Here is a 12259-nt window from a genome sequence, read left to right as displayed (position 1 = left end):
TTTTAGTAAAAGTGTTATTACCTCAGTTACCTTCTCAGTCCTAGTGGGTATGCCTCTACTCATCCAGAAAAGATGTCTACAAAAACAAAAAAATTTAAAGTTTCTGTGTGAATTCAAACTGCCAGTCCTCTAATGGGTATACTCTATATATTGTACTCCCTTTCCTGTTGGGGCACGTTCTGTCTTAGAATTGTTTTGGGTGCATATCTGACAGGCTTGGATAATCTTCTGAATGCCCTTTGTAAATGAGGGCCCTTCAAATGATGTCTAATGAGGTCCATTAAAACATCCCTTCCACAGCAGGTCCCTTCATGTAGGTGTTTGAGGATGGGATCTTCAGGGAGGAAGGTCATACCATGGGTGTTGATCTTCCATATAGAATTAGGGTCAGTGTTAAGAGAATCCCTGTTCCCTGGCCCATTCCTCATCTTGTTCTGTGTAATGAGGTTTGAATTCTGACAAGTCCAGGTGGGGAATTAAAGTCCCAAGAAGTGGCAGTCTTGGGTGGCTTGTCTTACTATTTTATCGGCAGTTTGGTTTCCCTCGCTTGTTTTGGAACTGTCCCGGTGTCCTGGGTAATGCATTATGGCAATCTGATTTGGTAGATTCACTGCCTCTAGCAATTTTTAAATCTCTTGCATGTTTGATGTCCTTAGTCCCCAAAGTTAAGAGCCCTCTTTTTTTTTTAATATATATATTTTATTGATTTTTTACAGAGAAGAAGGGAGAGAGATAGAGAGTTAGAAACATCGATGAGAGATAAACATCGATCAGCTGCCTCCTGCACACCTCCCACTGGGGATGTGCCCGCAACCCAGGTACATGCCCTTGACCGGAATCGAACCTGGGACCCTTCAGTCCGCAGGCCGACGCTCTATCCACTGAGCCAAACCGGTTTCGGCAAGAGCCCTCTTTTTATATAAGGCCATGGGCATGGACTACCATGAAGTCAGTGTATATGTTAATATTCTTTCTCTGGGATAAATCTAAGGCTCTGGTGAGGCTATCAGTTCAGCCTTTTGTGCTGAGGTTCCTACAGCAAGGACATGGGTTCCTATTACCTTGTCTATGGCGACTACCACATACACGGTTTGTCATTGCCATCCCCCATGAATCTGCTCCCATCTGTATATAATTTCCAGTCAGATTCTGTCAGCAGCTGATCCAATAGATCAGATCTACTGGAGTTCTGTCAGCCCAAACAGCTGGATTGACCTGGTCATAGATCTCGGGTGGGAAGAGTTCACCTATGGGTTCTATCAGGTAAGTCAGGAGCACCTGGGGCTGGAGAGCATGTTCAGGCAGGATTCCTAAACGTAACTGCTATTTCTCAGAGGAAAAAGTTATTTGTGCATGCAGTTTACAAAATAAATCTTGACCCAATGATGGAATGGGCAGTCTGGCAGGTAGAGAAAATTATGCATAAGTTTTTTATATCCACCCTGGCATTCTAGATGTTGAAGGAATGCCTGTTTTTGTAATTGTCCAATAACTCCAGTAACCATCACCGCAGCTGCACTTTTTTCTGTTAGTTTATTTTTTAATTTAAATTCTTATTTCTGAAAGTATTACATATGTCTCCTTTTTTCCCCCATTGACCTCTCCCTGGCTGCTCCCACTCCCCAGCACATGACCTCACCCCCCTACTGTCTGTGTCCTTTGGTTATGCTTATATGCATTCTCAGTTACTTTGGTATTTAGCACTAAATATGTAGCTTCCATATCTACAAGGAAGTCAATTAGCTTGTTCCCCACTGTCAGTTGTACCCTAGGCTCCTGTGGGGAAATGGTAATAGGTTGGGAGGTGTCTAGGGGAGCCTTTGGGCATCCAGATTCTTCATTCTTCCTAACACTTCTAGGTGAGGGTTTCCATCCTTTTTATTTTTATTTTTGAGTTCTGGGTAGTCCTTTCTCTCATGGCCCTCCACTTTGCAATAGGCACATTCATTGGTGCCTAGTGGGCCTTTCCCTTTTCCTTCCAAATCCCCCCTCTTCTGGTTTCCTGCACTGTTTCTAGGAAAATGGTAACCTGCTTTAATTTCCTTGTTTCCAGGGCATGAACTTTAAAGGCTATGTCCACCAGCTGGGAGGGATTCATTCCCAACAGCCTGTCTAAGTGGTGGAGCCTGTTTCTGATACTAGGGCACTTTGCCCAGTGAAAGTCATATTTACCATCTAGACATTTTCATTTTCTGGTACCTGTGGGTCAAAATCAGTGTGCTTTCAATAGACCTGATAGAATACATATATGCATAGCCCATGGACACTCAATAGTGTAGGGAATACCTGGGCTGGGGTGAGGGCTGGGAAAAGGGGGACAAAGGTAGAGGGGGGAAGATGGGTGATATCTATAATACTGTCAACAATAAATGTTTTAAATAGTGTAAAAAAAATAGGCCTGATAAATCCTTTCTAAAAACTCAGAAGGGCCCTGGACAGCTTGGCTCAGTAGTTAGAGTGTCAGCCTGTACATCAGAGGGTCATGGGTTCAAGTCCCAATCAAAGGCATGTCCCTGGGTTGCAGGTCTGATCCCTGCCCCAGTGGGGTGCTGTGGGAGGCAACCAATTGATGTGTCTCTGTCACATCAATATTGGGTTTTTTTAATGTTTTTTCTATGTTTTATTTAACTTATTTCTGCTCTAATCTTTATTATTTTCTAACTTTTACTACCTTAATTTTAGTTTCTTTTTCTTTTGCTAGTCTCTTGAACTATAAACTTAGGTGTTTTTTTTTGTTTGTTTGTTTGTTTGTTTTAAATATATTTTATTGATTTTTTACAGAGAGGAAGGGAGAGAGATTGAGAGTTAGAAACATCGATCAGCCGCCTCCTGCACATCTCCTACTGGGGATGTGCCCGCAACCCAGGTACACGGCCTTGACCGGAATCGAACCTGGGACCTTTCAGTCTGCAGGCCGACGCTCTATCCACTGAGCCAAACCGGTTTCGGCTAGGTGTGTTTTTTTAATCTTTATTGTTGAAAGTATTACATATGTCCCCTTTTTTCCTCCATTGACCCTTTCTAGCCCAACCCTGCTCCCCACCCCAGGCCTTCACATCCTATTGTCTGTGTCCATGGGTTATACAGATATGCATACAAGTTTTATGGTTGATCTCCTCCCTCCCAACCACCCTTCTCCTTCCCTATGAGGATCATCAGTCTATCCCATGCTTCTATGTCTCTGGATCTATTTTGTTCATCAGTTTATTTTGTTCATAAGATTCCACTTATGAGTGAGATCATGTAATACCTGTCTTTCTCTGACAGGCTTATTTCACTTAGCATGGGTTCAAGTCCCATTCAAGGTCCTTCCATGGTATTGCAAATGGTATGAGTTCTCTTTCTTTTACTGCGAAATATTCCATTGTGTCAATGTGCCACGGTTTTTTTATTCACTTATCTGCTAATGGGCACTTGAGCTGTTTCCAGATCTTAGCTATGGCAAATTTTGCTGCTATGAACATAGGGGTGCATACATTCTTTCTGATTGGTGTTTCAGATTTCTTAGGATATATTCCTAGACGGGGGAATAACTGGGTCAAATGGCAGTTCCATATTTAATTTTTTTAGGAAACCCCATACTGTTTTCCATAATGGCTGCACCAGTCTACATTCCCACCAGCAGTGTATTAGGGTTTCCTTTTCTCCACATCCTTGCCAGCATTTGTCATTTGTTGATTTGTTGATGGTAGCCATTCTGAAAGGTGTGAGATGATAGCTCATTGTCATTTTTCTTTGCATCTCTCTGATGATCAGTGACTTTGTGAACATTTTTTAAACATGTCTCTTGGACATCTATATGACCACTTTGGAGAAGTGTCTATTTAGGTCCTTTGCCCATTTTTAGTTGGATTGTTTGTCTTCCTTTTGTTAAAGTGTAGAAGTTTCTTATATATTTTGGATACTAACCCTTTATCAGATGTATCATTGACAAATAGTTCTCCGATAAGGTGGCACCCTTCTCATTTTGTTGATGGTTTCTTTTGTTGTGCAGAAGCTTTTAATTTTGATGTAGTCTCATTTGTTTATTTTCTCCTTAGTTTCCTTTGCCCTAAGAGATGTAACTGTAAACACACTCCTACAAGAGACATCTGAGATTTTGCTTTATATGGTTTATTTTATGATTTTTATAGTTTCCTGACTTACATTTAAGTCTTTTATCCATTTTGACTTTATTCTTGTGTATGGTGGAAGTTTGTGGTCTAGTTTTATTCTTTTTGCATGTATCTGTTCAATTTTCTCAATACAATTTATTGAAGAGACTGTCTTGACTCCATTGTATGCTCTTGCCTTCTATGTCAAATATTAATTGAGCGTAATGGCTTAGGTCAGTTTCTGGGCTCTCTGTTCTGTTCCATTGATCTATATGCCTGTTCGTGTGCCAGTACCAGGCTGTTTTGATTACGGTGGCTTTGTAGTACAACTTGATATCTGGTATTGTGATTCCTCCAACATTGTTCTTCTTTCTCAAGATTGCTGAAGCTATTCAGGGTCTTTTTTGGTTCCATATAAATTTTGGCATCTTTGTTTTGGATCTCTGAAATATGCTGTTGGTATTTTAATAGGAATTGCATTGAATCTCTAGATTTCCTTGGGTAGTATGGATATTTTAATGATGTTGATTATATCAATCCATGAACATGGTATATTCTTCAACTTGTTTATATCTTCTTCTATCTCTTTTTTCAACATCCTGTAGTTTTCTAAGTATGGGCCTTTTGTCTCCTTGGTTAAGTTTATTCCTAAGAATCTTACTTTTTTTGTTGCAATATAATGGGATTAGTTTTTTAGTTTCTCTTTCTGAGAATTCATTATTGGTATTTTAAAAAACCATTGATTTGGGAGTGTTGATATTTGCATACTGCTACATTGCCAAATTTTTTAATTCTAGTAGTTTTTTGGTGGAGTCTTTAGGGTTTTCTATATACAATACCATGTCATCTGCGAATAATGAGAGTTTTACTTCCTCCTTTCCAACTTGGATGCCTTTTAGTTCTTGTCTGATCGCTGTGGCTAGGACTTCCAGTACTATCCTATAAAATAAAAGCCCAGCGACTGAATGGTGGAACAACCAGAACGACCTTGTCAACCAATCACTATGATGCATACTGACCACCAGGAGACAGACGCTCAATGCAGGAGCTGCCCTCTGGTAGTCAGTGTGCTCCCACAGGGGGAGCGCCGCTCAGCCAGAAGCTGGGCTCATGGCTGGGTACCACAGCAGCAGTGGCAGGAGCCTCTCCTGCCTCTGTGGCAGCACTAAGGAGCAGTGAGCCAGGCAGTAAGGAGCGAGAGGTCCCGGACTGCAAGAAGGATGTCCAACTGCCAGCTTAGTCAGACATGGGGCATCAGCTGGCAGGCAGACATCCCCCCGAGGGGTCCAGAACTGTGAAAGGTGATGAATTTTGTGCACCAGGCCTCTAATGTTGAATAAGAGTGGTGAAAGCAGATATTCCTGTCTTGTTCTTGTTCTTAGGGGAAATGGTTTGAGGTTGCCCATTGAGTATGATATTGGCTGTAGGTTTGTCATATATGGCCTTTATCATGTAGAGATATGCTCCCTCTATTTCCACTTTGCTGAAAGTATCAAAAAAGTGTGTTGGATTTTGTCAAATACTTTTTCTGCATCTATTGATATGATCATGTGATTTTTGTCTTTCAGTTTGTTTATATGATGTATCACGTTTATTGATCTGTGAATATTGTACCAGCCTTGCATTATCTGGAATAAATCCCATTTGGTCATGGTGTATGATCTTTTTAATATGTTGGTGGATGCGATTTGCTAATATTTTGTTAAGGATTTTAGCATGTATGTTCATCAGAGATATTGGCCTATAATTCTCTTTCTTTGTAGTGTCTTTATCTGGTTTTGGAATTAGGGTCATTCTGGCCTCATAAGAAGAGTAAATGTTCCTTTCTCTTGAATTTTATGGGATAGGTTGAGGAGTATAGATGTTAGTTCTTCTTTGAATATTTGGTAAACTCCTCTGTGACTCCATCTGGACCCGAGATTTTGTTTGCTGGGATTTTTTTTTTATTATACCTTCTATTTCATCAGTTGTTATTGGCCTATTCAGGCTTTCTGATTCTTCCTGATTCAGTTTGGGAGATTGTATTTTTGGGGGAATTTTTCCATTTTATCTACATAGTCCAGCTTGTTGGCATATAGTTCAATCCTTTGTATTTCCATGATGTCAGGGGTAACTTCTCAACTTTCATTTCTGATTTTATTTACTTGGGTCCTCTCTCTTTGTTTCTTTATGAGTCTGGTTAACAGTTCATCAACCTTGTTTACCCTTTCAAAGACCCAGCGGTTGGTCTCATTGATTTTTTTGTATTGTTTTGTGTGTGTGTGTGTGTCTATGTCATTTATTTCTGCCCTAATTTTTCTTATTTCCTTCCTTCTACTTACTCTGGGCTTTTCTTTTTTTAAATATATTTTTATTGATTTCGGAGAGGATGGGAGAGGGAGAGACAGATAGAAAAATCAATGGTGAGAGAGAATCATTGATCAGCTGCCTCCTGCATGCCACCTACTGGGGATGGAGCCCACAACCTGGGCATGTGCCCTGCCAGGAAATCGAATCATGACCTCCTGGTTTATAGATCAACACTCAACCACTGAGCCAAACTGGCTGGGCCCCTTGTAAACATTTTTAAGCCTGAAAACTATTAACCAAATATATTTAAATTCTCAAAATGCACGTTTTAAACAATACTTTTTATAAGTGATTAGCATCCTCTTCTATCCAGGATAGCAGTGGCTTTAACACCAATTGTTCTCATATAATTATTAATAGCACCCACCCACTTTCATTCCCAAAAGTCCCAACTTGGAAGATAAATATCAGTGCCATTCTGCCAATACAGGAAATACAGAAATGTTAGGAGAATTTGAAATAATAAACATCGTCAGTGTATTCCCTTCACTCTGTGCTCCATGTAACTCACCCTTCACCTAGTATAACCTCCACCAGTACGTCTTTTACCTATACATCGTGTACATCCTCTACCTGTACAACCTTCACCTGGACATCCTCCTCCTGTACATATTTTACCTGTACATCTTCTGCCTGTATAATCTCCACCTAGGTACAGCCTGGATAGCAGTAACAAAGCTTTACCAGCCATTGAATAAATATAAAGGTTACTCTGATTAAGAAAAATAAGATTGGGGTGACTTCTTTCATTTAAACTTTCTTGTATAATGTACATTTGTGATTATTTATTAAGAATAAGAAAATGACCCGGAGTGAGAACCAAGATGGCAGCATAGGTAAACACCTGCACTCACTGCCTCCCACAACCACATCAAAATTACAACTAAAATACAGAATAACCATCATCCAGAACCGCCTGAAAGCTGGCCAAATGGAAGTCCTACAACTAGAGAAGTAAAGAAGAAAGCACATTGAGACTGGTAGGTGGAGTGAGGAATGAGCTGGACTGGCACCCACATGTGCTGCTTTTTTAATTGGGAGGGAGATCATCTCTGCGGAGTCCCCCCTGTGAGGAGGAAGGGATCCCATTCCCACACCAGACCCCCAGCTCAGGCTCCCAGAGCTGGGAAAAGAAGTCCCCGTAACTGTAGACTGTAAAAGCCAGCAGGGATTGGGACTCAGTGACACGGAGGCTGCTGGAGACCCAGGTGATCCTCTTAAAGGGTCAGCACATGAACTGAACTTACAAGGTCCCACTTCTGAACTCCAGTGTCAGGGTGAGGATCTGGGGGACACAGACACAGGAGGACTGTCTGGCATCAGGGCAGGAACTCGGGGGCAGCTTTCTCCCAGACAGAGGTGCTCATAGGGACCATTGTTACTATGATGGACCTCTCTGGTCACAGGTGTAACTGGCAGCCATTTCTGTTACCTCTGCCCTGGTAATTCCCTGAGACCCCGCCCCATCCAATTTGCTGCACCACCTAACCTGTGGGCAGCGGCTTTTGCATATGAATGGCCTATCCTTGGTCAGGCTTCAGATTTTGCTAAAGACTCAAGTAAACTGCAGCTGGGTCAGGGAGCTCCAAACCTATCAATAAAAGGCCTAAGACCCAGCACTAGCGCCAGCCTGCCTTATTTCACAGCTGGGCCTTCAGTGGGCACTCCTAAACATGATACAAATAGGAAGAATCAGCAGATCTCTCTGTAGCTCCTGCTGGATAGCCCCAGGCACTGGCTGACTGCACCACCCTGAAGGCCCTAGAGCAGCCGTGGGCAAACTATGGCCCGCGGGCCGGATCCGGCCCATTTGAAATGAATAAAACTAAAAAAAAAAAAAAAACGACCGTACCCTTTTATGTAATGATGTTTACTTTGAATTTATATTAGTTCACACAAACACTTCATCCATGCTTTTGTTCCGGCCCTCTGGTCCAGTTTAAGAACCCATTGTGGCCCTCGAGTCAAAAAGTTTGCCCACCCCTGCCCTAGAGCTTGTGCACCTGATGAACAGCTTCAGACTATAGCAAATTACAACTCTATACATCCATAAGTGACACACTCAAGAGGCAGACTCAGTGAGCACCAAAGCCCCACTGAAGCAAGTCCTGCTCCATAGAGATATCTCCTGCATAGCAGCTCTCTCACTGTAGTCAAAGCTGGTCCTCACAGCCAAGTGGCTTGGAGGTCAATTCCTCCCAGTGACACCAACAGCAATCACGTCTCAACAAGACTGTGCACACAGCCCACACAGGGGTGCACCTAGAGTGCCCAACTCAGGTGACCAGGGAGGCCAAGCCATTTGGCTCTCTAGACCACCTAATACACAAGGCCACTCTACCAACTCAAGGAGACATAAGCAGCTCTACCCAATACATAGAAACAAACACAGGGAAGCAGCCAAAATGCGGAGACAAAGAAACACCACAACTCTGGATATAGAGTTCAAAACCATGGTTAAGGTTACTCAAACTCTAACTGGTTTGGCTCTGTGGATAGAGCATCAGCCTACGGACTGAAAGGTCCCAGGTTCGATCCCAGTCAAGGGCATGTACATTCGTTGTGGGCACATCCCCAGTAGGAGGTGTGCAGGAAGCAGCTGACCGATGTTTCTCTCTAATCAATGTTTCTAACTCTCTATCCCTCTCTGTAAAATAATGAAATACATTAAAAAAGAGAGAAAAGAATCTTCATGAGATCTTCAAGGGATTTAATGAGACTTTCAAAGATCTTAGTGAGAATGCCAAAAAAATGGAAAGGACCAGTCAGAAATTAAGCATATATTAACTGAAATAAAATATAATTTACAGGGATTCAACAGTAGAGTAGAGGATTCTGAGAATAAAATCAATGATTTGAAATATGAGGAAATAAAAAACATCCAATCAGAAGAGCACAAAGCATCCAAAAATATGAATATAGTGTAAAGAGTCTCTGGGACAACTTCAAGTATACCAACATTTGTATAATGGGCGTGCCAGAAGAAGAGAGAGAGCAAAATATTGAAAACCTATTTGAAGAAATAGTAACAGAAAACTTCCCCTACCTGGTGAAAGAAATAGACTTACAAGTCCAGGAAGCACAGAGAGTCCCAAACAAGAGGAACCCAAAGAGGATCACACCAAGACACATCATAATTAAAATGCCAAGGGCTAAAGGCAATGAGAGAATCTTAAGCAGCAAGAGAAAAGCAGTTCGTTATCTACAAGGGAGTGCTCATACAACTGTCAGCTGATTTCTCAACAGAAATTTTGCAAGCCAGAAGAGAGTGGCAAGAAATACTCAAGTGATGAATAGCAAGGACCTACAACCAAGATTACTCTTCCCAGCAAAGCTATCATGAGGATATTTTTTCCATTTGCTTTTAGAGAAAGAGGAAGGGAGGGAGGGAGGGAGGGAGGGAGGGAGAGAGAGAGAGAGAGAGAGAGAGAGAGAGAGAGAGATGTGAGATAGACAGATCAATTGGATGCCTCCTACACACACCCCAACTCGGCCCAGGGAACGAACCTGCAACCCTTCAGTTTGCCAGTCAATACCACTGAACCACACTGGCCAGGGGTATTTATTTTATTTTAAAGGATTATGATAAAAAACATTAATCCTATGCTCCACTTTTCTGATCCTAGGCCCTCTACCTGGTTCCTGCCCTGCCCCAGGCCTTCATCACCCTATTGTCTGTGTAAATAGGTAATGCATATATGCATATAAGAGCTTTGAGTGGAATGTATATTCCGTGGCTTTGGGGTGAAGTGTTCTGAAGATGTCAATTAAGTCCATCTGATCTAGTGAGTCATTTAGGATTGCTGTTTCTTTGCTGATTGTTTGTCTAGAGGATTTATCCAGTGATGTCAGTGGTGTATTAAAGTCCCCTACTATGATTGTTGTTGTCAATCTCTCTGATATCTTCCAGGAGTTTTTTTATGTATTTGGGTGCTCCTGCATTGGGTGCATATATGTTTACCAGGGTTATATCTTCTTGTTGTATTGATCCCTTTAGTATTATGAAGTGGCCTTCCTTATCTCTTGTTATGGCCTTCACTTTGAGGTCTATTTTGTCTGATATAAGTATTGCTACCCCAGCTTTCTTTTCCTTTCCATTTGCCTGAAAGATATTTTTCCATCCCTTCACTTTCAGTCTGTGTGAGTCCCTTCTAATGAGGTGGGTCTCTTGTAGACAGCAAATGTATGGGTCATGTTTTTTTTATCCATTCAGCCACTCGATGTCTTTTGTTTGGAGCATTTAGTCCATTTACATTTAAAGTTATTATTGAAAGGTACTTGTTTGTAGCCATTTCATTTTTTGTGTGACTGTTTTCTTTCTGAGCTTTTTATTTCTTCTTTTTACACCAGTCCCTTTAGCATTTCTTGCATTGCTGGCTTGGTGGTGATAAACTCCCTTAGCCTTTTTTTGTCTGTAAAGCTTCTTATTTCCCCTTCAATTTTGAATGATGGCCTTGCTGGATAGAGTATTCTTGGATTCAGTCCTTTGCTTTGCATCACTTTGTAAATTTCCGTCCATTCTTTTCTGGCTTGATGTGTTTCTGTTGAGAAATCATTTGATAATCTAATGGGAGATCCCTTGTATGTAACTTTTCGTCACTCTCTTGCAGCCTGTAAGATTCTCTCTTTTTTATTATTATTATTATTTTTTAATTTTTTAATTTTTTTATTTTTTTAAGATTCTCTCTTTGTCCTGAACATTTACCATAGTAATTATGATGTGTCTTGGTGTGGGTCTTTTCGGGTTCACCTTGTTTGGGACTCTCTGGGCTTGTGTGACTTTTTTCTTCCCCACCTCAGGGAAGTTTTCTGATATCATTTCTTTGAATAGGTTTTCTAATCCTTGTTCCTCTTTCTGTTGTTCTGGCACCCCTATTATTCATATGTTGTTTCGTTTCATGTTGTCCCAAAGTTCCCTTAGGCTCTCCTCTTCTCTTTTAATTTTTTTATCCAATTGCAGTACATTTTGGGTGTGTTTTGCTTCCTTGTCTTCTAATTCACTAATTTGGTCCTCCACTTCTCCTAGTCTACTGTTGATACTTTCAATGGTGTTGTTTATTGCAGCTATATTGATCTTCATTTCTTCTTGGGTCTTACATAAGTTATTGATTTTTTCATCTGTTTCTTCTTGCTTCTTGCATAAGTTATTGATTTTTTCCTCCATCCGGTTTATGCACTCTAGGACCCTTATTCTGAATTATTTTTCTGTCATGTTGCATGCCTCTGTATCACTTAGCTGCTTTTCTGGTGAGTCCTCCTTTTCTTTCCTTTGGGGGTTTCTTTGTCTACCCATGTTTGATCTCACTGATATATCTAGATGTTGAATCGTTCAGTGGCTGCTCCCTGGGTGGCAGTGGCTCCTTGGGCTGTGGTTGCTCCTTGGGCAGTTGCAGTAGCAGCTGCTCCTCAGTTGGCAGCAGCTCCTCTGGTGGGTGCTGCTCACAGCTGTGGTGGCTCTTCTGCTTGGTGGGGGGAGGCTTCACGTACAGCTGCTGTTCCTCAGACAGAGGGTGTGGTGATCAGGAGGCTGCTGTTGCTTGGATCTGCTGTGTTGATTTAAAGGCACAAAATACAACACAACAAGGCACAACGTACCAGGCACTGAACACGAATATATTCATGATATTAATAACCCCAAATAAAGGTGACCACCCGAATTAAGAGAATTAGGGGATAAGGAAGAAAGAAGAGAAAAAGATAAAAGAGAAAAAAGAAAAGAAAAATAAGAAAAAAAAGGAGTGCAAAAATGAAATTGGGAAAAAGGAGGGGGAAAAAAGAAAAAAAGAGAGAATGAAGTAGAAGAGGGGAAGAGACTA

The sequence above is a fragment of the Myotis myotis genome, unplaced genomic scaffold (assembly GCF_014108235.1).
Source record: "Myotis myotis isolate mMyoMyo1 unplaced genomic scaffold, mMyoMyo1.p scaffold_m19_p_2, whole genome shotgun sequence".
Lineage (NCBI taxonomy): Eukaryota > Metazoa > Chordata > Mammalia > Chiroptera > Vespertilionidae > Myotis > Myotis myotis.
The sequence above is the reverse complement of the archived record's forward strand: the minus strand, read 5'-3'. Positions refer to the sequence as shown.